Genomic DNA, 27,674 nt, shown 5'->3' with positions numbered 1-27,674 from the left:
TGACGCGTGCGCTTAGTTACCCGCGGTTTACCTTGGATTCCAGCTCGCTGATCGCTGGTCTCCCGCCTGCCACACGCAGCGATGTGTGCTGGCCAGTGGGAGACCAACGACCAAAAAAATGTCCAGGGCTTTCGAGCACGATCAGCGATACCCGGCGGTGGGGGGCGGTCGCTGATACCTGTCACACACAGCGATATCGCTGGTGAGATCGCTGTTGCGTCACAAAATTTGTGACGCAGCAGCGATCTCGCTAGTGATCTCGATGTGTGTGATGGGGGCTTTACTCTATGCATTCTGGGATAATGCTATAATGCTATGGGGTATTCTGAGCTAATGCTATGGGGTATATTCTGGGATAATGCTATGGGGTATATTCTGGGATAATGCTATGGGGTATATTCTGGGATAATGCTATGGGGTATTCTGGGATAATGCTATGGGGTATTCTGGGATAATGCTATGGGGTATTCTGGGATAATGCTATGGGGTATTCTGGGATAATGCTATGGGGGTATTCTGGGATAATGCTATGGCGTATATTCTGGGATAATGCTATGGGGTATATTCTGGGATAATGCTATGGGGTGTTCTGGGATAATGCTATGGGGTATTCTGGGATAATGCTATGGGGCGTATTCTGGGATAATGCTATGGGGCGTATTCTGGGATAATGCTATGGTGTATATTCTGGGATAATGCTATGGGGTATATTCTGGGATAATGCTATGGGGTATTCTGGGATAATGCTATGGGGTATATTCTGGGATAATGCTATGGGGTATATTCTGGGATAATGCTATGGGGTATTCTGGGATAATGCTATGGGGTATATTCTGGGATAATGCTATGGGGTATATTCTGGGATAATGCTATGGGGTATTCTGGGATAATGCTATGGGGTACTCTGGGATAATGCTATGGGGTATATTCTGGGATAATGCTATGGTGTATATTCCGGGATAATGCTATGGGGTATTCTGGGATAATGCTATAGGGTATATTCTGGGATAATGCTATGGGGTATTCTGGGATAATGCTATGGGGTATATTCTGGGATAATGCTATGGTGTATATTCTGGGATAATGCTATGGGGTATTCTGGGATAATGCTATGGGGGTATTCTGGGATAATGCTATAGGGTATATTCTGGGATAATGCTATGGGGTAATCTGGGATAATGCTATGGGGGTATTCTGGGATAATGCTATGGGGTAATCTGGGATAATGCTATGGGGTATTCTGGGATAATGCTATGGGGGTATTCTGGGATAATGCTATAGGGTATATTCTGGGATAATGCTATGGGGTATTCTGGGATAATGCTATGGGGTATATTCTGGGATAATGCTATGGTGTATATTCTGGGATAATGCTATGGGGTATTCTGGGATAATGCTATGGGGGTATTCTGGGATAATGCTATGGGGTAATCTGGGATAATGCTATGGGGTATTCTGGGATAATGCTATGGGGGTATTCTGGGATAATGCTATAGGGTATATTCTGGGATAATGCTATGGGGTATTCTGGGATAATGCTATGGGGTATATTCTGGGATAATGCTATGGGGTATTCTGGGATAATGCTATGGGGGTATTCTGGGATAATGCTATGGTGTATATTCTGGGATAATGCTATGGGGGTATTCTGGGATAATGCTATAGGGTATATTCTGGGATAATGCTATGGGGTATTCTGGGATAATGCTATGGGGGTATTCTGGGATAATGCTATGGTGTATATTCTGGGATAATGCTATGGGGTATTCTGGGATAATGCTATGGGGGTATTCTGGGATAATGCTATAGGGTATATTCTGGGATAATGCTATGGGGTAATCTGGGATAATGCTATGGGGGTATTCTGGGATAATGCTATGGGGTAATCTGGGATAATGCTATGGGGTATTCTGGGATAATGCTATGGGGGTATTCTGGGATAATGCTATGGGGTAATCTGGGATAATGCTATGGGGGTATTCCGGGATAATGCTATGGGGTATATTCTGGACATTTGTACATTTCACACTTTGTGGGAAGTTTGGGCTTGAAGGCCCTTCTTTTCCCCATGGCTGTGTGCCCAGGGCCCCAAGTAAGGTCCATAAAGGCATGCTTGGTGTGATTGGTGTGGAAGAACGTGACCGGTCGCACAGACCCCAACAAACATCTTTGGGATGACCCTGGACCGAGACTGTGAGCCGGCGCTCTCCTCCAGGTCCAGAATTTGTCCCCACAGACTCTGCAAACGCATGGAGAAAGGTGAGTTTCCTAACCAGTTTGTGGTTTCTTGTCTTCCATAATATTCACATTTCACCCTCAATAAATGATTCTTCAGGTTATTATGGTGGCGCGGACCCCGTGTGAGCGCCTGACCGACCACAGCAGCCGGCATTCTCCCCCAGGCCCAGCTCCCTGCCCGAGCATCAGTACCGCAGCCAGTGATGCTGCACCGGGCATCACTCCCTCAGGCCGGCTCCTCCCCGCTCGCTCTCACTCGTGTTCTCTTACCGCTAGACACAACTTTTTAATTAAACCGACAGAAATCACCCACTCTGCCAAAACTTCCTGAGAAGTGAATCTGCTGCCAACATGAGTGACAGGGCCGGCGGCCAATCACCGCGCGGAGAACGGCCGGGTCAGGGAGGCTTGTAGTAGCCGCACATGCGCAGTGGGGGCGCTGTGCTGTCCGGGACAGCGGTGGGAGCGGAAAGTGATACAGTGAGCAAGTGGTGCAGTGTCCATTGTGTGCTGCCTCTCCGCGGATACCGGAGCTCCCACCGGCCGCCAGCGAGCGGGGACTGTGCACCATGTGCCGCCGTGAGCTGTGAGGAGCTCTCCCGGGAATGCCAGGCTCACTGGTCACACTTGTTGCTGGATAAGCAGGAGGTAAGCGGGCGGTGGGGGATGGTGGGCTGTAGGGTCTGCCGCTCATGGTGGAGGCGGTCAGCTCGTCACCCTATACCGGGGGCCAGTAATAATGCCAGCTGCTGTGCAGGCTGCCACCCCCGTGCCAGGCAGACATGGACCAACTTTATTGGAAACTTTTTTACGAGAATTGCATGGATGGCAATTCCACAGTCTATGCCTCTGTGATTGCTTGTGATTGTTACAATCGGCGTCGCTCCGGCGATCCCTCGTCACGGTCCTCGGTGTCGCTCCGGCGGTACCTCGTCACGGTCCTCGGTGTCGCTCCGGCGGTACCTCGTCACGGTCCTCGGTGTCGCTCCGGCGATCCCTCATCATGGTCCCCGGTGTCATATCCGGCGATCCCTCGTCATCATTTTGGTCCCCGGTGTCATATCCGGCAATCCCTCGTCATCATTTTGGTCCCCGGTGTCACATCCGGCGATCCCTCGTCACGGTCCTCGGTGTCGCTCCGGCGATCCCTCGTCACGGTCCTCGGTGTCGCTCCGGCGATCCCTCGTCACGGTCCTCGGTGTCGCTCCGGCGATCCCTCGTCACGGTCCTCGGTGTCGCTCCGGCGATCCCTCGTCACGGTCCCCGGTGTCACATCCGGCGATCCCTCGTCATCGTTTTGGTCCACGGTGTCACATCCGGCGATCCCTCGTCACGGTCCTCGGTGTCGCTCCGGCGATCCCTCGTCACGGTCCCTGGTGTCATATCCGGCGATCCCTCGTCATCATTTTGGTCCCCGGTGTCATATCCGGCAATCCCTCGTCATCATTTTGGTCCCCGGTGTCACATCCGGCGATCCCTCGTCACGGTCCTCGGTGTCGCTCCGGCGATCCCTCGTCACGGTCCTCGGTGTCGCTCCGGCGATCCCTCGTCACGGTCCTCGGTGTCGCTCCGGCGATCCCTCGTCACGGTCCCCGGTGTCACATCCGGCGATCCCTCGTCATCGTTTTGGTCCACGGTGTCACATCCGGCGATCCCTCGTCACGGTCCTCGGTGTCGCTCCGGCGATCCCTCATCATGGTCCCCGGTGTCATATCCGGCGATCCCTCGTCATCATTTTGGTCCCCGGTGTCATATCCGGCAATCCCTCGTCATCATTTTGGTCCCCGGTGTCACATCCGGCGATCCCTCGTCACGGTCCTCGGTGTCGCTCCGGCGATCCCTCGTCACGGTCCTCGGTGTCGCTCCGGCGATCCCTCGTCACGGACCCCGGTGTCACATCCGGCGATTCCTCGTCATCGTTTTGGTCCACGGTGTCACATCCGGCGATCCCTCGTCACGGTCCTCGGTGTAGCTTCGGCGATCCCTCGTCACGGTCCCCGGTGTCACATCCGGCGATCCCTCGTCATCGTTTTGGTCCACGGTGTCACATCCGGCGATCCCTCGTCACGGTCCTCGGTGTCGCTCCGGCGATACCTCGTCACGGTCCTCGGTGTCACTCCGGCGGTACCTCGTCACGGTCCTCGGTGTCACATCCGGCGATCCCTCGTCACGGTCCTCGGTGTCGCTCCGGCGGTACCTCGTCACGGTCCTCGGTGTCATATCCAGCAATCCCTCGTCATCATTTTGGTCCTCGGTGTCACATCCGGCGATCCCTCGTCACGGTCCTCGGTGTCGCTCCGGCGATCCCTCGTCACGGTCCTCGGTGTCACATCCGGCGATCCCTCGTCACGGTCCTCGGTGTCGCTCCGGCGGTACCTCATCACGGTCCTCGGTGTCATATCCAGCGATCCCTCGTCATCATTTTGGTCCTCGGTGTCACATCCGGCGATCCCTCGTCACGGTCCTCGGTGTCGCTCCGGCGATCCCTCTTCACGGTCCTCGGTGTCGCTCCGGCGATCCCTCGTCACGGTCCCCGGTGTCACATCCGGCGATCCCTCGTCACGGTCCCCGGTGTCACATCCGGCGGTCCCTCGTCACGGTCCTTGGTGTCGCTCCGGCGGTACCTCGTCACGGTCCTCGGTGTCATATCCAGCAATCCCTCGTCATCATTTTGGTCCTCGGTGTCACATCCGGCGATCCCTCGTCACGGTCCTCGGTGTCGCTCCGGCGATCCCTCATCACGGTCCTCGGTGTCACATCCGGCGATCCCTCGTCACGGTCCTCGGTGTCGCTCCAGAGATCCCTCTTCACGGTCCTCTGTGTGACTCGGGCGATCCCTCGTCACGATCCTCGGTGTCGCTCCGGCGGTACCTCGTCACGGTCATCGGTGTCGCTACGGCGGTACCTCGTCACGGCCCTCGGTGTCGCTCCGGAGATCCCTCCGTACCACTCCTCCATTCCCTCGTTATATCCCCCCGTGTCACTCTTGTGATCCCTTTTGCCTGCAGCTTCATACACAGTCTGCACTAATAATACTAATACTACAAGTTATCAAATAGCAGAAAACTCCAGAAATGTTCAGTTTTCCCTTTGTGCTCGTTCTGTGATCTGTGGATCCTTTATTACTGGATGTTCCTACATAGTCGTCGTACATTGTTCAGCCTCACACTCCAAATAGTAGTCATTCTTGAACCCTGAGTATGACCGGAGAAATTCTGCACAAGCAGGATGCCTGGCACAGTACCAACTCGGCCCACAAACCACAGAGCCCTGGTCATGTGTTTATCTGCCCGGTCTGGGCTGTAAAATGAGAGGAAATAGCATTCAGCCTCATATTGTTCTCAGTCACAGCTGTCACTGGGATCACACTGGCTCTGACTAATGTGCATGGCAGACATGGAGTTGGCAGACTGAGCGGTCAGTTTACTGAGGAGGAAGGTTACTTTCCCATCTTGATATGGTCATTTTACCTGTTCAAAGTACTGTATATTGAACCCAGATCCAATCTCTTGGGCCGTGCGGTTTATTTTCATAAGGAAAGCTGGGTGCCATCCGGTATTGGCGTAACGATGGTGTTGTCGCCCACTATCCTGGGATCTTGAATGTCTGGTTCCCAACTTTGACATTGCTGAACACGTTGACAGATTTGCCTTCAGGATTCTGGAAAAGCTGGTTGTAAAGCCGTTGTCGAGTTGTGCTGGCGTTATGGACCGCTTTGCTTGTATGTCTCCTTGTAACATATCCATTAAAAAAATGGATGCAAATAGAAACCAAAGTTTACATTTTTTTTACTCGTCAGTTTAAAGTGTAAGTTTTTTTTTCATTCATTTTTTTCTTCTATCCATCCAATGTTCTGAGCATGTGCAGTTATTACCAATGAATCTTCGCTATATGGATGACCATCTATGTATATAATCCGTTATAAGTTAACCTTAATATAAAAAATAAATTATATTGAATGGGGAAAAAAGCTCTTTTTTGTCTTGAAGAAAGCTAGCTGAAATGATGCAAACTGATGAATTTGTGGTAAACGGGAAACATATGGAAATGAATGTCCTGTACCTCAACATTTTGTTTCCAATTTTATGCTCCCTAAACGAGCCATGAAAAAGTAAGAAAAAAAAAAAATGTACATGTAAGTGTTGGCTAAAACATGGCTCCATGGGATCTGTAGCCACTTTTATTACTGTGCGGTAGATTCTCACCCATTAGTCCTCAGGTCAGTTCCTTTAAAGATCTTTGAGATATCGTATCGTCATGTCGCTGAATGTGACCCGTTAATTGGGGCATCTTTTCACAGTTATAAGATCTAGAAAATCCACTCAAAAGGCTTGGACTCGAGCTAGAGTTTGCGGTTACCGTTGTTGGAGGAGGGAGCTGTCACTGCGCAGGATGTGCTTCTTGCTTTTCATGCTCTAGTTTTCTGTGTTGTCATTGAAGTAACCGTCCATTGTTTCTGTCTCTACTGGGGGCCGACAATTCCACATTTGTAGGCTTCTGTATGCCAGGTTTGGGCACTAGTAGAAGGCACGTTTACTAGTACCGCCACGTAGTCCAGCAGTATGTGGATTTTCCCCAAGATGGTGCATGTTGTAACTTGGCATAGATTGTTCTTGGTCTAGTTCACCACCACTTCTCCATAATGTACCAATTTCATGAATGAGTTGCCCACAGCTTGCGATGAAAGTCACATTCCCATTTTCTGACGGTTACAAAAGTGACATTCAGCCTGAACCCCTTCTCATATTATTTTCACAAAAACCTGATTGCCTTGATCTCAGCCCCCCAGAGTATTCTTCCCTGTTGTCTTGATATCATGAGGTACGGTAAGTGCATGGAGAAGTAGTGGAACCAAGTACTATGGGGCCCGTTCATCTATGTAAGGTAATGTGCCAGGTTCGTTAAGAAGTGTTCATCTCATTTGGCACATCTTTCAGCTGCTGTCTTCACGCATAAGAAATATTAATGCCAATTTTTTGGCTTGCGTTATGATGAAGTTGTCTTATACAACCGGCCACACCACCTCTGCGCTAAGCTGTTCCCGCTCTATAAAAAGTTGGCGGAACTTTAAAAAAACCTTCAAAACTCTTAGCATTTTTCACTACGTTACGCAAATCATTTTGCACCATTTCAGAGTGTTTTATTCCAGATTTCCGACACAGACTGATAAATTGGACCCATTAGAGACGTGTCAACATATTGCAGCTATATTTTTCCACCTGTGTTATGATTCTTGGCAGATTGACTGAAGTCACCTTAGCTAATATTGTCTTATATGCCGCATATTTATGGAGAAGAACATGTGGCCGTAACATGGTCCTATAAACCTTAAAGGGTTTATACCCAACATAGTTATTGCTATTTGAGGCCAGACCTCATAATGGGGTTGTGGTGGGTTCACGTGCTGCCTCGCACTAGGCATTTCTGGGTGTCTTAGCTGTCGGACCACCACCGACCCACCAGTTATCACCTATCTTTTGAAAATTACAGTACATGTCGTTATAGTATCTAATTTTATAGGTACTTGGCGCGTTTTCATGTAAGCAGCATGTCTGTACACCAATCATCACTGTTAATATCTTGATATCCCACATGTCTCCTATGTAGAGTTAATCCAGCTTAGTAGTTGGTTGTCATTGTCACATCAGTCACTTTTTTGTTTGGGGCTCTGTTTTTAGATCTCTTGGGCAGAATGCACTTAGCATTGGTCATGAAACCAATGACCTTTAAACTGTAGAGAATAATTAATCTACTCTGCACCGGTTAAGCTTTCCCAGGGTTTCTGAAGTGAAGCTGGATTGTTAAAGATCAGCCTTGTTGACTTTTGGCAGTTTCTCAACTTTTCCGCCTTGTTCTTTCCCCCTGCCACTGAAATAGTTAAACCTGTAGAGGCTGGGCTTTGTAACACCCACAATTTCATAATGACTCCATGCACCTTTTGAATTATGTGAGTTTGATCCTTTGTATTAAATGGGATAATAGCGGTACAATAATAGTCACACTGTTCTGCAATGTCACTAATAACCAGGTCGGTGAGGTCACCGACAACAGCACCTCTATATGGTGGCTGAGTGTGTGTGTGTGTATATATATATAATTAGTGACTATCGGTTAAGTTCTCCAGGGTTAATGATATTGCCTCTACAGTTCCAGCGAAGTGGAAGGGAATTATAGAAATCTCATGCCCACTGAGTTCTCTCTTTTTTTTTCTTTTTTTTTCATGCTGCATATGTAAGGTTCAGCCAGGATCTTAGTCGTGGCCGAGGACTCCGGGGCTGTGGAGTCCTGGCCTCCCCTCACATAGACATGACAGTTTTCTGTCAGCATACCTGTTGTTTTCTCCAGCTCCCCCTCAGGGCTTTCTGTAATGCGCTGCACATTCTCCTCAGACGATGTGGAACAAACAGAGTCTCAGTCCTGTTCAATACCTGAACAATCAACTTTAGGCTGTGTGCCCATGTTGCATTTTTTATGCGTTTCCGCCGTGTTTTTGCCGCTGCGGAAATGCTTAAAAAAAAGCATTCTCATACAATCCTATGGGATTCCGCAGTTGCTGTGCCCATGTTGCGGATTTTCCCTCTGCAGAATCGCATAGCGGTAAAATCCACAGTATGTCCATTATTTCTGCGGATACGAGAAAGTGAAGAAAACTAAGCAGCTTAATTTAAAACCTGACCTATCAAAAAAAAAAAAAAAAGACAAAATGCACAAAAAAGCACTAGAAAATGCAATGAAAAAATCGCTAGTAACCCAATAGGTGCAGAAATGCTACAGAACCGCAGCAATAATGGTCTACCAGCAAGGAGGCGAAAATAACACTTGTTGTGGACTATGAAAGGTGAACGGGGCCTATGGGAATACTTGATTTATATGCAATGGGACTGGTCTGTGATACTGATGAGCTGTCTTCTAGGGTGGATGAAAGTTGGCGGTATTGGCCAAACAGCTGATGGGTATGGAGGCCTCTTGTGTTTTCATGGTAGAAATGCCACTGCCACAGATGGCTCTCCGTGGCTGTCTCACTGAAAATACCTACAGTAAGTGCTCAGCCCATAGTTCATGTGTGTGGCCGACAGCTATCTCATGTATAGGACCAGCTTTAGACAAGCCCCTCACAGATGCAATATGGAAGGCATATGACACCATACACGTGCATTTTAAACAACTCTTTACTGGGCATTTTCCTGTAGAAACACAGATTGATAAAAATAGCACATGAGCATTCTTTATAATGCCCATTTGAGTAGCCCCATAGATTCAAATTGCCTCCATATTACACACCACAAAAAAACGGACTGAGTAATGAAACAAAAAAGCTTTTGAGAGAGACTACAGCCGCGTTTAGGTGTCTGTGATACATGTATGGACCGGCTTCGGCTCTCCTGTCCGAGCTCGGCAGCCTCTTATATGCAGTGGGGGAAATAAGGGTTGCACACACTGCCGATTTTGCAAGTTTCCCACATTCAATACAATGGAGGGGTCTGTAATTTGTATCAGAGGTGCACATCTAAAAATGAAAACTAGGAAATCACATTGTATGATTTTTTTTTTAAATAATTAAATTGCATTTTATTGCATGAAATAAGTATTTGATCGCCTACCAACCAGCAAGAATTCTGGCTCTCACAGACCTGTTAGGCCTGGTGCCCCTGGAACTAGCAGCGCTATGGCCGCTGCGCATGTTTGCTGCGTCCATAGCGCTGCCTTCTATTGTGTTCACTGAACCGTGCAGATTTACTGCATTTAACACCTTTCTATCGTTTCTGCAAGAGAAATTGACATGCCGTGGTCTGGAGAGACGTGCTGCATATCAGTGTCCGCGGGTGATCCGCAGGCGACCATGCATGCCTCAACATGAAATTGACATGCCGTGGTCTGGAGAGACTTGCTGCATGTCAGTGTCCGCGAGTGATCCGCAGGCGACCATGCATGCCTCAACATGAAATTGACATGAGAAATTGACATGCCGTGGTCTGGAGAGACGTGCTGCATGTCAGTGTCCGCGGGTGATCCGCAGGCGACCATGCATGCCTCAACATGAAATTGACATGCCGTGGTCTGGAGAGACGTGCTGCATGTCAGTGTCCGCGGGTGATCCGCAGGCGACCATGCATGCCTCAACATGAAATTGACATGAGAAATTGACATGCCGTGGTCTGGAGAGACGTGCTGCATGTCAGTGTCCGCGGGTGATCCGCAGGCGACCATGCATGCCTCAACATGAAATTTACATGCCGTGGTCTGGAGAGACGTGCTGCATGTCAGTGTCCGCTGGTGATCCGCAGGCGACCATGCATGCCTCAACATTAAATTGACATGAGAACTTGACATGCCGTGGTCTGGAGAGACGTGCTGCATGTCAGTGTCCGTGAGTGATCCGCAGGCGACCATGCATGCCTCAACATGAAATTGACATGCCGTGGTCTGGAGAGACGTGCTGCATGTCAGTGTCCGCGGGTGATCCGCAGGCGACCATGCATGCCTCAACATTAAATTAACATGAGAACTTGACATGCCGTGGTCTGGAGAGACGTGCTGCATGTCAGTGTCCGTGAGTGATCCGCAGGCGACCATGCATGCCTCAACATGAAATTGACATGCCGTGGTCTGGAGAGACGTGCTGCATGTCAGTGTCCGCGGGTGATCCGCAGGCGACCATGCATGCCTCAATATTAACAGAAATAAACACTTGAGAGAGATCACTCTGTATTGACGCCATATGAGTTTCACTTTTTGTATTGAAGAACTGAAATTAATTTTTTGATATTTTAATTTTGTGAGAAGCACCAGTACATGAGGCTGAAAGAGGTTGGCCCACTACTCGGACAAACCCTTCTCAATCCCTATATTTTCTCCTTGTAAAATAATAACGCCTATACTCCTCTTCGGAGCTGTTCCAGCGGTGTCGCACACATCCGGCGGAATTGAGAAATGCCACTGCCGCATACGTCTGGATATATGCGATTAATCCGTAGGAGAGGAGAGTGAAGCCACATCTAAGGGACTCGGCAATGTCACACAATTCCTGGGAGAGCTAGTGCCAACACCGCAGGAACCGCACCATCATCGGAGGGGAGTATAGGGGTTTCTATTCTACAAGAGGGAAACCTAGAGATGGAGAATTTATTGGTAGAGCAGTGGCTAGCCCTTTTCAAGGCCAAGCCACGTGTTTCAGAATATCATACGTTTGGTGGCCATAGCGTATCTACTCATCTTCGTCATGTTTCTGAAAATAGAAGTTGGAAAAAATCTCAGCTCTTCTTTTTTTTTTTTTTAAGTAAATGGTCCTTTACAGTGGTAGGAAGCTTGATAAACTATTCTTCTCATTGACAGCCATTGTGAGACGGATTTTCCAAAATCCTGTTTAATGCAATAGCACGCATGCCTGCTGTAATCTCTTGCCAAATTGTGTTTTTCTTGTTAAACAATCTGAAATAACGAGTCGATGAATCATCTTCCATACATGTCACATCCTCACACACTACCATTGGCGACCATTAATGGCGTTATTTCAATATAAGGCACATTTCACGAATGCCGATCCGGAAGAGCTGGGATGGTGCTGGTGGACGCCTACATGAGAGTCTCGGACCTAATTAAGCAAATTTGTGGTTAGCTGTAGGATGAGGTGTGTGGGCTATGTTAGGCGTGGCCGCGTAGATCTGCTCCTGGGGATGAATTACTATGACTTGTGTGAAAACGTCCTCTCATTCCTCAGTCTCACCGTGACCTTGTTTGTTTTCTGTACTGAACTTTCGGGTTAATTTTACTTACAAAAGACGTCCTGGGACCGCAAAGGGAACTAAAGTTTAGGAGAAGCCACCTTGCAAGGAGCGCGGGTGTGTCCCTGCTGAGCTGCCTTCACTTCTTGGTAAAGGAAGCATGGCTGGCACATGACAGGAGACTGAGAACGAACGTACCAATAGTACAATGGGAACATATTGTAAATGCCCAATAGACGCTGACATGTTATGTCCGGGCTACTGCCATTTTTATAGGGACGCTCAGCACAGAATGACTATTCAAATCAAGTATGGTGGACCCTCAGCAACGTCAAACATTTAATGACACCTTCCCACCTGCTTGGTTTCCATCTATCTCAGCCCTCTGGCTCTGTAAAGCCAAAGCTGTCAATCAAGGAACAGGGGGGTGGAGATAAAGGGAACACAAGCAGGTGGGAAGGTGTCATTAAATGTTTGGCCACACCAAGGGTGCACCAAGTGCTTGGTTTGTACAGTCATTCTGTGCTTATAACCTTTCTTTAATTATATAAAGAAGTGCTCCTATGGACTTGATGTAGTGGTGGTGTAATGCTGTACAATGCAGACTTGAGAAAAACGTTGGATACCATGTCATGTCGTACACATTAAAGCATGTCTCTAATTTATCAAATTTTGTTAGGTTTCATGAATCATGTTTTTCAAAGAGCATGGTGTGAATAATTCCGGGAGCCATGCAGGTGTCCAGTATGCTTAGTGATTTGCTTGTTGGCCACTAAATTAATCCTATTGGCGCCTAGAATGGTGCAAATGTCTTCTAATGTTGCATTGATTTGTCCATTTTCCTACTGGACACCATTTAGGTGAATCCCCATGTTTCAGCTTTTGTTGCGTTTCAATATGTCTGCAACTGAATTTTTTTTTTTTTTTTATATTAATGTGATCTGGGCTGTTTCAGAAGACGGCAGGTAAAGAATTACTACCTGTAACAAAATCTGCAGAGTTGGGGTGTGTTTCCACGGCCAAACACTGCGTGTTTGACGCTGCATACAGCCGCAGCGTCAAGCACGCAGCGTCCAGATGTTAAAGCATAGTGGAGGAGATTTCATGAAACCCCGTCTCCACTATGCATTAAAAGACGCAAGCGGCAGACCCGCCTAAACAGACATGTGGAGCGTCTTTCCAGAACACAGCATGTCTGTTTACAATGGTGCGACGCTCTGTCGCCGCAGCGCAAATTTCCCATAGACAATCATTAGATGCGGTAAAACCACATCTAATGATTAGTCACATGCGTAGTAACTGCGTAATCGCAGCTTACTTCACCTGCCTACTAATTTACATAGTTTCTTAACTGCCCCCCCCCCTTTCGGCTGGAAGTCCGCGTCCACTGCAGTTCTCGCGATAACTTAGCTTACCGCGAGAACTGCCGTGCACATGACTGGGGGTTATCTCCGGTCACTAGGTTAGTTCTCTCGGTCAGCTGACCATTAGAACTACAGTATAGGTGACCGCCGGAGAGAACTCCGGTGGTCTCCTACAAGCTCTGCTATGTCTGAATGTCAGGTATTCAGATGTAGCAGGGCTGAACTCGTCATGGGATACTCATATAATGGACTACGTCGGACAGGGAGTATTTGTGTTGTTGTGTTTTTTTTTTTTTTTTCCAGGAGACTGAGGGATTCGGGGATTAGGAGTATAATGATAAAGGAAAAATTATGTTGTGTTTTATTTCATTAAAATACTTTTTTCTGGCTGTCTTTTTTTTAACCCTTTCATACTATAGGATTAATAGGCGTCTTATTGACGCCTCTCCGTTATTAACAGGGCTTAATGATACCTTACAATCAAAGGTGACATTAACCCCTCATTACCCCATATGCCACCGCTACACGGCAGTGGTAAGAGAGAGGCTAAGCGCCAGAATTGGCACATCTTATAGATGTACCATTTCCAGGGCGGCTGAGAGCTGGTGTTTGTAGCTGGGTGGGGGGGCAATATCTATGGACCCTTTCTAGGCTATGAATATCAGCCCGCAGCTGTCTGTGTAGCCTTTCTGGCTATTAGTTATAGGGAGACCCCAAGTCATTCTTATTTTTTTTGGGGGGGGGAGGGGCAGGAGCCCACGCCTTTTTTTAAAAATTTTTTTTTTTTTTTTTTAAAAAAAAGGAAAGGACATTACATATTTGGCTGTGTTCACACGTTCAGGATTTTTCATGTTTTCCCATTTTTTGTGTTTTTCCCCTGCAAAAACACTTAAACGCATACATTATGCATCCTATTATTAGAATGAAACTTGCAAGTTTTGTGCCCGTGATGTGTTTTTTTTTTTTTCTGCAAAAAAAAAAACCACAGCATGTTCATTAATTTTGCAGAAAATCTGCGGATTTCATTGTATTAGGATGCTCCAGAAAAAAAGTGAAAAATCTGCAAAAAAAGCCATAAAAACCTCAAATAAAAATTGCGGATTTCCTGGGAAGGAGTCCAGTTTTTCTCAGGAAATTTCTGCATACATGGGCACATAGTCTTAAGGTACTGTCACACTTAGCGATGCACCAGTGATCACGACCAACGATATGACGCGGTCAGGATCGCTGGTGCATCGCTAAGTGGTCGCTAGTGAGGTGCCACACAGGCAGATCTCACCAGCGACATAGCAGCGGTCGGGGGTCGCTACTTACCTGTCAGACGAGGCGATCCTGAAGTCCTCCCACCCGCGTCCACGCGTCGCTCGTCTCCACAGCAGGAAGCCCAACAGGAAGCTGACGACGAGAAACGGCCCAGGACGTTCTCGCGCGATCAGCGATAATCAGCGGGGGAGCGGTCGTAGGTAAGTATCACACATAGCGATATCGCTAGCAATATCGCTATAACGTCACAAAAACCAGTGACGTTATAGCGATATTGCTAGCGATATCGCTTAGTTTGACTGGCCCTTTAGGCCGTGGTCAGACATGCGAGAAACTTGCCCAAGTCACGCATGTCAATAATCGGCTCTGCCGCCGGACCTCGGACAGGAGTAGCGTGCAGCTGCATGTATTTTAATGCAGTTGCACACTCCTGTCCGAGTGCCGGCGGCAGTGCCGGGTATTTAGGTGCGAGACTCATGCAAGTTTCTCGTAAAGTGTGACCCCGGCCTAACACAGATTTTTGTGTCTGTATGTCTGTCTGTATGTTTATTATTATTATTATTATTATTATTATTATTATTATTATCTATTTATATAGCACCATTGATTCCATGGTGCTGTACATGAGAAGGGGTTACATACAAATTACAGATATCACTTACAGTAAACAAACTAACAATCACAGACTGATACAGAGGGTAGAGAGAACCCTGCCCTTTCGGGCTTACATGCTACAGGATGGTGGGGAAGGAGACAGTAGGTTGGTGGGTTGCAGCAGTTCCGGTGTTGGTTGAGGTGATATCACCGGTAGTGGTGAGCGAGAAGGAGGTAGCGGGGTCATTGCAGGCTGTAGGCTTTCTTGAAGAGATGGGTTTTCAGGTTCTGTCTGAAGGATCCAAATGTCGTTGATAGTCGGACTTGTTGGGGCAAAGAATTCCAGAGAATAGGGGCAGTTAGGGAGAAGTCTTGGAGGCAGTTGGGTGAGGAGCGAATAAGTGTGGAGGAGAAAAGGAGGTCTTAGGAGGACCGGAGTTTGTGAGGGAAGATATCGGGAGATTAGTTCAGAGACATATGGGGGAGACAGGTTATAGATGGCCTTGTAGGTCAGTATTAGTAATTTGAACTGGATACGCTGAGGGAATGGGAGCCAGTGAAGAGATTTGCAGAGGGGAGAAGCGGAGGAGTAGCGAGGAGAGAGATGAATTAGTCGTGCAGCAGAGTTAAGGATGGACTGGAGAGGTGAGAGGGTATTAGCAGGGAGACCACAGAAAAGGATGTTGCAGTAGTCGAGGTGGGAGATGATGAGGGCGTGCACAAGCATTTTAGTAGATTGAGGGTTGAGGAAAGGACGGATTCTGGAAATATTTTTGAGCTGGAGGCGACAGGAGATAGAGCTTGGATGAGCGGTTTGAAGGACAGGGCGTGTTTTTTTTTTTTTTTAAATTAAATAATATATCTTTACAAAAAGACGCATGAAAAAAAACGCATCAAAAACGCCTGTAAAAATGCATAAAAAATGCAGGTGACCTGCCAGTGACCTCAGGTGCAGATTTTACCTGTGTCAAATCCTGATGCAATCCTGACCGTGGAAACATACCCTTGGAATTCATCCTTGGGGTTCGCTGATACAAGTGTATAAATCGGAGGAGTGCAATCCATTTAAAGAGCAGATATCCCTCAGCCGAGTGTTCTGTGGGACACTACACATCTGCAATCATTTTCTCATAACGATTTGGCATAAGAAAACAATCATAGCATCCTGCGATTGGCAGCGCCAGCGAGCCTCGGCTCACACGCACCCATACAAGTCTGCTGGTACGGGTGAAACATTACACTGCTCTTGGATGTCACCCGAGTGCAGTGTGATTCCCACTAACAACAGTAATGGAGGAGAAGGAGAAATCACTCTACTTTCTCTGTCTGCACCTCTGATGTGATTCTGTCATATGAGTTTGAGCCAAGTGCCATTAGCATATCGCCACCAGTCCTCTCAGATCGGATGCTATACGCTAGTGTGACCCCAGTCTTAGAGCTATTATTGGTACATAGACGGAGAGGATAAGTACGCTAGTGCCCTCTATTGGAAATGGCAATCTGAGACATCAATATCTACCCTCTTAGACCTTGCCACTTGACTTTTAGCATTGCTACCTCCAATAATGGGCATTAGTGTTCTTGTCTTCATCTCTACATCTACGTAAAACCTATACACCTGATGCCCACCCCCCTGCTCCCTCTCTCTGGAACTATCGCTTTGTCTGCAACAAGCTTCATGTGATTCACGACCTGTTTACCGCTTGCGATTTTTTATTTTTTTTCTTTTTCTATTCCCGGGCCTCACAAACATGGCTGACATCCTCCAACACTGCCTCTCCTGCTGTGCTGTTTTACGGCGGCCTCCACATCAAACTCACGCCTCGCCCTGGCAACATACATGGTGGAGGGGTTGGTCTTCTTTCTACCAACTGCACCTTTAACCCAATCCCACCTCTGCTCTCACTTATCCTTGCTTCTTTTGAAGTCCATTCTGTCTGCATCTGCTCTCCCTTCAACCTCCAGTTGGCCATCATATACTGACCTTCAGATCCAGCCACCGCCTTTATTGACCAATTCTCCAACTCCTTAAGCAACATGTTTATGCTGAAATATCTTCCCACCTGTCATCTAACTCGCTCTTCGACAACCTACAATCTGGCTTCTGCACTCAATATTCCACTGAAACTGCCCTGACCAAAATTACTAATGACTTACAGCCAAAGCCAACAGAAAGTTCTCTATAGTCCTCTTTCTAGACCTGTCTTCTGCCTTCTACATAGTTGACCACTGCCTCCTACTACAAATCCTCTTTCTTTGGCGTCCAAAACCTTGCCCTATCCTGGATCTCATTATACCTTTCCAACCGTACATTTAGCATCTCCCACACTACCTCCTCACCCTCCCCTCTCTGTTGGAGTCCCTCATGGCTCTGACCTATGACCCCTACTCTTCTCCATCTATACCCTTGGCCTGGGACAACTCATAAAGTCCCATTTCTTCCAGTACCTTCACTAGGCTGATGTCACCCAGATTTACCTCTCTGGCCATCACGTCACCTCTCTGCTGCCCAAAATCCAGGAGTGTCTATCAGCCATATCCTCCTTTTACTTGTCTCGCTTACTGAAGCTCAATGTGAACAAATCTGAACTCCTTTTCTTTTCTCCATCTCACGTAACTTCCCTACCTGATCTATCTATCACAATAAATGACATCACACTTTTATCTGTACCGGAAATCTGCTGCATCGGAGTAACCCTGGACTCTGCCCTGTTTTTCAAACCGCAAATCCAAGCTCTTGCCACCGCCTGTCACCTCCAGCTCAAAAATATTTCCAGAATCTGTCCTTTCCTCAATCTTTACTCTAGTGAAATGTTTGTGCATGCCCTCATCGTCTCCCACCTTGACTATTGCAACATCCTCCTCTGTGGCCTACTTGCTAACACTCCTGCACCTCTTCAGTCTGTCCTTATCTCTGCTGCCCAACAAGTTAATCTCTCTCCTCGCTACTCCTCTGCTTCCTCCTTTGCAAATCCCTTCATTGGCTCCCAATTTCCAAGTGTAACCAGTTCAAACTACTAACACCTACAAGGCCATCCGTATCCTCTCTCCTCCGTACATCTCCAAACTAATCTCCCGATTTTTCCCTCACGTAGTTGTTGGTCCTCCAAAGACATCATTTTCTCCTCTACACTTATTTGTTCCTCCCCCAATCGTATCCAACACTTCTCCCGAATGTATACCCCCATCCTCTGAAATTACCCCAACATGTCCTATTATCCACCACGTTTAGATCCTTCAGACGGACCCTGAAAACCCATCTCTTCAAGGAAGCTTACTTCCTATAATGACCACGCTGCCACCTCAACAACAGCGGAGCTACTGTAACCCCCATCCTACTGTCTCCTTTCCCATCATCCTGTAGATTGTTAGCCCACAAGGGCAGGTTCCTCTTCCCTCTGTTCTGGTTTATCATTGTTAGTTTAACTGTAAGTGATATCTCTATTTTGTATGTAACCCATTCACATGTACAGCACCATGGAATCAATGATGCTAGATAAATAGTAATAATCTTTGAAGAGGCTAAATGCACATTTTAATTCCCCAGGAACCAATGCCTGGCCTAGAAGTCTCCCTATGCCAGCTCGGCGCACTCCACAAGGAGTAACTTTACCTGTTAGACAACCTGGTGCAAGGAGGATATTTTAAAGTCCCTCAGAAACTGTGTAAATGCAGTAGGTATCATGGCCATTTCTTATAGTTTAAGGGTATGTTTCCACGGTCCGGAATCGGCAGCGCTTTGGACACAGCACATGCCAGCTCCATCCAAAGCGCTGCCGGCTTTTGTACACGCGTTGATTCCGCATGTGTTCATTGAACCATACGGAATCACTACATCCTATACATTAGACTATATTATTTATCTTGCGGAGACTGAGCATCTCCGCAAGATAAATAGACATGCTGCAGTCTAGAAAGACGCGATTCATGTGTGAATATGCAGGTCTGCCACCTGTGTCGTTTGAATGCATAGTGGAGATGGGATTTCAGAGTTTTGATCAATGTGTTGGTCCAGATGCGGAGACCCCTATTGATCGCTAAAAACAGTAGGTAAAAGTAGACACTTGTTCCTCTACCAATCAAAATGGTTAACCTGATGGGGCATTTATCAAAACTGTCTAATTCACAGTGCAAACTTAGACTAGGCAGGCTTATTTATCATAGAAGTTCATGGTGCTTGATAAATCTGTCCAATTTTAAGACTGCACAGTCCAGGGGTGCACAGCCTTGTCTGGTCCTAGGGCCACATTGTGATATTCAATGATATCCAAGGGTGCTAAGTGGTTGATGGCATATCAAAATAAAGGTGAATATCATCAAAAAGTTAATTTATTTAAGTTCTTCAGTAAAAAAAAGTGAAACTCCTATATTACCATATATAGAATCATTACAAGCAGAGTGATCTATTTCAAGTGTTTATTTCTGTTAATGTTGGTGATTATAGCTTCCAGCCAATGAAAACAGAAAAGTCATTCTCTCAGTAAATTAGAATACTTTATAACACCAGCTTGAAAAATGATTTTAAAATTCAAAATGTTTGCCTACTGAAATGTATGTTCAGTAAATGCACTCAATACATGGTCGGGGCTCCTTTTGCATCAATTACTGCATCAGTGCAGCGTGGCATGGAGGCGATCAGCCTGTGGCACTGCTGAGGTGTTATGGAAGCCCAGGTTGCTTTGATAGCAGCCTTCATCTCGTCTGCATTGTTGGATCTGGTGTCTCTCATCTTCCTCTTGACAATACCCCATAGATTCTCTATGGGGTTAAGGGCAGGCGCATTTGCTGGCCAATCAAGTACAGTGATACTGTTGTTTATAAACCAGGGATTGGTACTTTTGGCAGTGTGGACATCTCCAAAAAGCTTGTCGGCAGAGGGAAGCATTAAGTGCTCTAAAATTTCCTGGTAGACGGCTGCGCTGACTTTGGTCTTGATAAAACAGTGGACCGTCACCTACACCAGCAGATGACATGGCTCCCCAAACCCTCACTGATTGTGGAAACTTCACATTAGAGCTCAAGCAGCTTGGATTGTGGTCTCGCCCCTCTTCCTCCAGACTCTGGGACCTTAATTTCCAAATTAAATGCAAAATTTGCTGTCATCTGAAAACAACACCTTGGACTATTGAGCAACAGTCCAATTCTTTTTCTCCTTGGCCCAGGTAAGCTGCTTCTGGCGTTGTCTATTGATCATGAGTGGCGTGACACAAGGAATGCGACACTTGTAGCCCATGTCCAGGAATACGTCTGTGTGTGTGTGGTGGCTCTTGAAGCAATGACTCCAGTAGCAGTCCCCTCCTTGTGAATCTCCCCCAAACTTTTGAATGGCCTTTTCTTAACAATTCTTTCTTAGCTGCGGTTATCCCGGTTGCTTGTGCACCTTTTTATGCAACACTTTTCCTTCCACTCAACTTTCCATTAATATGCTTGGGGATTCAGCACTCTGTGAATAGCCAGCTTCTTTAGCAATGACCTTTTGAGGTTTACCCTCCTTCTGGAGTGTGTCAGTGACTGCCTTCTGGACATCTGTCAAGTTAGCAGTCTTCCCCATGATCGTGGAGCCTACTGAAATAGACTAAGGGACTTTTTTAAATAGTAAGCCTCTGTAGGTGTTTTTTGTTAATTATTCTAACATACTGAGATAATGACTTTTGGGTTTTCATTGGCTGTAAGCCATAATCATCAACACTAACAGAAATAAACACGTGAAATAGATCACTCTGTAATGACACTATATAATGAGTTTCACTTTTTGTATTGAAGAACTGAAATAAATTAACTTTTCGATGATATTCTAATTTTATGAGAAGCACCTGTATATGCCATAAATCTCTAAGCAGTGCAGGTTCCACTACCTGGACCCCCACATATCATCTGGAAGATGGGGGTGCTCTTTTTTTCCCTAGTCAGTATTTTAAAGAGAAGGAGACCCTGTTTACATGTAACTCTCTCTCCATGGAAAACTATGGGGTGTAAGAGCTTCATGTATGGGCAGCCACCACTTACCCGACATACGTCTGTCTGGTGTGCTATAGAAAGATCAACGAACGATAGTCTCTTACTGTATGGAGGATCCAGATCTGGTTATACAGTGCTCAATCCTTATGTCTAATTGCGGTACCATTGACTAATTACAGTAGACGTGCTGAGTGCTCACTTGTTGACTCCTTAAGTATATTTATACGTATTCTCAACTTTTTTTTGTTATGCTTTTTATGTTAAGGTGTTTAAAGGCCTATTGTATCATGTAGATTGTGAGCCCGCGCGGGCAGGGTCCTGTCTCCTCTACCAGTCGTGACTTTTATTGTTTAAGATTACTTTACTCGTTTTTATTATGTATACCCCTCCTCACATGTAAAGCGCCATGGAATAAATGCGCTATAATAATAAATAATAATGCATACAGAAGGAGGGAAATGATAATAAACATTGAAAATGGACCAGATTAATATATGTCATGTCTCTTCATCTGTCCATGAAATATGAAATGTCTGCAATATGTGAGATCGTATGTTGTAAAAAAATGAATGAGAAATCGTCTGACGCCAACATGAATGGAACCTGGGCTACAATTGAGGCTATATAAGCCTAGAAAAATACTGGGAATGGTAATTATTGAGGTTGATCGAATAGCTTTGGATAAGTCCTTATCCGAATGGCTATAGCGGTTACAGAATAGCTGCATCAGGAACCCGGATATCTGGAGCGCTCCTAATAATCAGATGTGTCGCGGCTGTGTGACGGTCACAACATATGCATGGAGAGCCTGTGTGTTGGGCTCTATAATTTATGTATCTTTAGGTAATTTATGTAAAATTGTTTACAATTGGTTGTTAAATCCTTGTTTGTGATTGGTCCCACATTTCCTTTTAATGGTGGATTTTCGCCAGAAACACGTTAGGGTTTTTTTTTTTTTTGGCTACATATTTCTTTTTATATTTTAATGGACCACTAATAAAGTAAAAGATTTTTGTTGTCAGCGGATGGATGTGGCGGTATTCCTTCTACTTACCTAAATGTAAAATCTAGTGAAAGGTCCTCTATAATCGTAAAGCTGGGCCTGTAAGCAAAATTCAGGCAAAACGCTTCTGTACCTTTTACACACTGAGCCATGTTCCTGATTTTTTTTTTTTTCCCTTAGAAATGTATCAGTGCATCTGCATGGCTGATCGTATTTGAGCTTGTAGATTTACATTGTGTTCTAAAATCTTTCCTCCCCTTGGTGTGAGACTTTTCGGTGGGTGCCCTTACCCTGTGCATGTCACACCCAGGGCTTGTACGTGACTTTACATACACAGTAGGTACATGGGTCAATTGCAGTCTTTAGTTTGAAACTTGTGGCATCAGCAGCCGTATTCTAATTTGGAAATGTTTCACTGTGTGAAAATGCACTGTAGAAATGGTGCTGCGCTGTGCTGCGGCACGTGGCGTCCTGGCTGGTTCTGTGCTGCGGCACGTGGCGTCCTGGCTGGTTCTGTGCTGCGGCACGTGGCGTCCTGGCTAGCGCTGTGCTGCGGCACGTGGCGTCCTGGCTGGCTCTGTGCTGCGGCACGTGGCGTCCTGGCTGGCGTTGTGCTGCGGCACGTGGCGTCCTGGCTGGCGCTGTGCTGCGGCACGTGGCGTCCTGGCTGGCTCTGTGCTGCGGCACGTGGCGTCCTGGCTGGTGCTGTGCTGCGGCACGTGGCGTCCTGGCTGGTGCTGTGCTGCGGCACGTGGCGTCCTGGCTGGTGCTGTGCTGCGGCACGTGGCGTCCTGGCTGGCGCTGTGCTGCGGCATTTGGTGTCCTGGCTGGCGCTGTGCTGCGGCACGTGGCGTCCTGGCTGGCGCTGTGCTGCGGCACGTGGCGTCCTGGCTGGCGCTGTGCTGCGGCACGTGGCGTCCTGGCTGGCGCTGTGCTGCGGCACGTGGCGTCCTGGCTGGCGCTGTGCTGCGGCACGTGGCGTCCTGGCTGGCGCTGTGCTGCGGCACGTGGCGTCCTGGCTGGCGCTGTGCTGCGGCACGTGGCGTCCTGGCTGGCGCTGTGCTGCGGCACGTGGCGTCCTGGCTGGCGCTGTGCTGCGGCACGTGGCGTCCTGGCTGGCGCTGTGCTGCGGCACGTGGCGTCCTGGCTGGCGCTGTGCTGCGGCACGTGGCGTCCTGGCTGGCGCTGTGCTGCGGCACGTGGCGTCCTGGCTGGCGCTGTGCTGCGGCACGTGGCGTCCTGGCTGGCTCTGTGCTGCGGCACGTGGCGTCCTGGCTGGCGCTGTGCTGCGGCACGTGGCGTCCTGGCTGGCGCTGTGCTGCGGCACGTGGCGTCCTGGCTGGCGCTGTGCTGCGGCACGTGGCGTCCTGGCTGGCGCTGTGCTGCGGCACGTGGCGTCCTGGCTGGCGCTGTGCTGCGGCACGTGGCGTCCTGGCTGGCGCTGTGCTGCGGCACGTGGCGTCCTGGCTGGCGCTGTGCTGCGGCATGTGGCGTCCTGGCTGGTGCTGTTTGAATTCTGCTGACTGCTGTATAGCAGTATACCACTATAATTTTATTAATTTTTTTTTTTTGGTGTGATGTTTTGCTATATTTTTTTTAATCTCTCCCTCAACTAAATGTGGGCGTATCCGGTGGTGAGCTATTACTGGAGCTTTTCATTTTAAAAAGGCTAATCTTGTGCAATAATCACCTGTTCTTTCTTTGACATCAGCTGTTCTTGAAGAGAACTGGCAAGCGTGAACTATGTGAAAGAAGGCTCCGCCAGTCTCTGTCACGTCTCTTGTAGTGCAGGAGAGACTACATATACCGTATACTTGTTTGTAAATGGACTTCCTATTTGAAAGAAGTTTTATTGTAGCTGTTTATGACTTTAAAATTAAAGCGGTCACAAATTCGCCTCCAATATCACCATTTCCCCAGTGCACATCTTTACATCACTGCTGGAACATAATCAGTCCACTACTAGCAAGAGGAGAAGCTCACCGTAGAATAGCTGGCAGCTTGAGATGTAACTGCATTAAAACAAAGGTAAGACATGTCATAATCTGTCTTTCCTCTGGTTGTCTAACTTTTACATGTCTGTGTGCAGGCCCAGCCTTAGCACCGAGACATTCCCTGCGCAGCTCTTGGCAGGGTACAGTATGGAACAAGTGCAGTGTTTCCAGACCCTTGCAATCCGCCGTACAGTAGGGAAAACCTGAACAACAACTTTAGGGCCTTTTGTTCGGATGAAGAAATAAACTTTAGGGCAGGGAGGTATTATTGAATAAAATACCTGTAGGGAATGCCTCCATTATGTGTGTGTGTATACACTAGCTGAAGAGCCCGGCATTGCCCGGGCAAAGTAACTAACTGCCGTCCTGCTCTCTCCCTCTGCAGCCCAGCTCTCCACCCGCTGTCCTGCATTCTCCCTCCGCAGACCCCCTGGCAGTGCTATGTGGAGTGGGCGGGGCTTGACACACACACCTCATATATATATATATACACACACACACACCTCACACACTCACCTCACACATACGGTATATACATACACATAATGCAGGCATTCCCTACAGATATATTATTAAAAATCAGCTCCCTCCCCTAAAATGTGTGTGTGTGTGTGTGTGTGTGTGTGTGTGTGTGTATATACATACATACAGCTCTGGCAAAAATTAAGAGACCACCACATCAAAACCCTGTCATGGAGAGCCCATTCTCCAGACCTGAACCCCATTGAAAACCTCTGGAATGTAATCAAGAGGATGATGGATAGTCACAAGCCATCAAACAAAGAACTGCTTACATTTTTGTACCAGGAGTGGCATAAGGTCAACCGAAAGCTGTGTGAGAGACTGGTGGAAAGCATGCCAAGACGCAGGAAAGCTGTGATTATAAATCATGATTATTCCACAAAATATTGATTTCTGATCTCTTCCTGAGTTAAAACATTAGTATTGTTGTTTGTAAATGATTATGAACTTGTTTTCTTAGCATTATTTGAGGTCTGCAAGCACTGCATTTTTTTTTGTTCTTTTGACCATTTCCCATTTTCTGAAAATAAATACAAAATTTATTGTTTGGAAATTTGGAGACGTTGTCAGTAGTTTATAGAAGAAAAGAGCAATTTACATTCTACTCAAAAATATACCTATAAAGAGAAAAATCAGACAAACTGAAAATTTTGCAGTGGTCTCTTAATTTTTGCCAGAGCTGTAAATCATCATAATCCAGCAGCAATGGATATTAAACCCCTTTCTGAGATCAGACGTAATAGTACACCGATGTCGGACACCCTCCCTTTGATGTGGGCTCCAGCGCTGAGCCCACATCTTTCCCGGCACATGTCAGCTGTTTTGCGATCCACCCGCAGCTATTAACCTGTTAAATGCCACTGTCAAACGCTGACAGCAGCATTTAACATGCACTTTTGGCAATTGCGCCAGAAATCCACCCATCAGTGACCCTCATCACGTGATTGCGGGTCACCAATGGGTTGGCATGACAATCAGAGAGCGCCTGCAGAACTCTATGATTGCCAGAGCCGGATTGCTATGAGCTCCGCCCGGTGATCGGCGCTCATAGCAAATGAGTAATTCTGCTACATACAGGCGATCTGATCATCGCCTGTACTGTATGTACCAGAGCCAATCGGGTTATGGCAGCTTTTAGGCTACGTGCAGAAATTTCCATAACATTTCCACAACTCCCACCGCGCGTAAAATGCATGCAAATTCGCATGCGTTTTTCCTGTGAAAAACAAGCGTTTTGCAAGCATTTTATGTTTGCGGAATGCTTGCGCATTCCAAGCGATTTCAAGCATCGCTTGGAAATGTGATAGGATGTTAAAAATAATAAAAAAAAATATTGTTATTCTCACCTTCCGACGGGCCTCTATCTGCTCTGTGGCGTTCCCGGCATCTTCCAGTCCCAGTAATGCTTTGCGTGAAGGACCTGAGATGACGTCACCCTCGCGAGAGCATGACGTTCTCAGCGGTCATTCGCGCAAAGCATTACTGGGACCGGAAGATGCCGGGAGCGTGGTGAGAGGCGGGAAGGACTTCGGGGGCCGCCGGAGGGTGATTATATCTTTTAGTATATTTTTTTATTCTATTTTTTACAGGATTATGGTACCCAGGGCCTGGAGGAGAGTCTCCTCTCCTCCAGGCCCTGGGTACCATCCGCACACGATCCGCTTACTTTGCACATGGTGGGCATAGCCACATGCGGAAAGTAAGCAGATCAATGCATTCCTATGGGTACAGAATCACCCCAATTCCGCAAAAAGAATGAGCATGCTGTGTATTTTTCCGCTTCCTCAGTGGAAAAATCCACAGCATTAGCACAGCATTGTGGAATACCATAGGATTGCATGGGATGCGTTTTCTTTGCATGGGATGCGTTTTCTTTGCGTTTTCGCAGCGGAAAAACGCCACGAAAACGCAAAAAAAGCAACGTGTGCACACAGCCTCAGTCTCCCATGGAGATTATTGAAGTATGCCAAAAGTAATTTTTTTTTTTTTTTTTTTTTAAGTAAAAAAACATAAGTTCAGATCCACCCCCCTTTCGCCCCATTCAATATATAACAAAAAAAAAAATCAGACCTACACATTGCCCGATCTAGCAATAAAAAAAGGATTAACCTGATCGCTAAACGGCGTAGCCTGAAAAAAAATCAAAACGCCAGAATTAGGTTTTTTGGTCGCCGCGACATTGCATTGAAATGCAATAACGGGCGATCAAAAGAACGTATCTGCGCAAAATCATTAAAAACGTCAGCTCGGCACGCAAAAAATAAGCCCTCGCCCAACCTGAGATCACGAAAAATGGAGACGCTACAGGTCTCGAAAAATTGTGCACATTTTTTTTTTTTTTTTTTTAGCAAATTTGGAAATTTTTTTGCCACTTAGATAAAAAAGAACCTACACATATTTGGTGACTTGGATAATCACCGCACTTTGAATTTGTTTCTAGTTTTCGAGTACACGACATGGTAAAACCAATGGTGTCTTTCAAAAGTACAACTCGTCCTGCAAAAAATAAGCCCTCACATGGCCGCATTGATGGGAAAAATAAAAAAGTTATTGGTCTGGAAATAAGAGTGACAAACGAAAACGCAAAACTGGAAAATCTCTGTTCATTAAGGAGTTAAATTAGCAATGTGTGCAAAGTAAGCAACGGCTGACCAAGGTGTGAAATTGAACAATACCTGATCAACTCAAGAGCCGACCAAAGTGTGAAAGTAAATAGTGTCTTACAAACTCAATGCACTGCCAGTGTCTTAGGTAAACTATTCCCAACCCATTCACCTTTTCCCAGCTGTTACATTTGTAATTGTGTATTTTTTGATGGACTCCTATGAAATTTTTTTGTTCAGAATAGTCACTATTTTATTCAGACATAAAAGTATTGCTCTTCTTTTTTTTTTTTTTTGTCAAAAAATGATTTCACACGTCTTGCTTATTGGTGACCTGTGTTCTTTTATGCTTCAGTGGTGGAACCAAATCTAAACTTTGGGATTCTGAAAAATGCAGCAAATCCCGCTTTCTG

General features: G+C 46.8%; 1 protein-coding gene across 3 annotated transcripts in view; it reads left to right on the top strand.

Moving 5' to 3' along the window:
• Window positions 1-2,630: 2,630 nt before the first annotated feature.
• AKAP13 (A-kinase anchoring protein 13) overlaps window positions 2,631-27,674 on the top strand; it is a 250,169-nt gene continuing 225,125 nt past the window's right edge. For 2 of the 3 annotated variants that reach the window (XM_073568737.1, XM_073568735.1), the window contains exon 1: window positions 2,631-2,886. The gene's annotated coding sequence lies outside the window, so the exon portion shown is untranslated. The remainder of the gene's footprint in view (window positions 2,887-27,674) is intronic. The other variant, XM_073568736.1, reaches the window with a different exon arrangement.

Source organism: Dendrobates tinctorius, unplaced genomic scaffold (genome assembly GCF_039654945.1).
Source record: "Dendrobates tinctorius isolate UK_male_01 unplaced genomic scaffold, ASM3965494v1 ptg000022l, whole genome shotgun sequence".
NCBI lineage: Eukaryota > Metazoa > Chordata > Amphibia > Anura > Dendrobatidae > Dendrobates > Dendrobates tinctorius.
The sequence above is the reverse complement of the archived record's forward strand: the minus strand, read 5'-3'. Positions and strand labels throughout refer to the sequence as shown.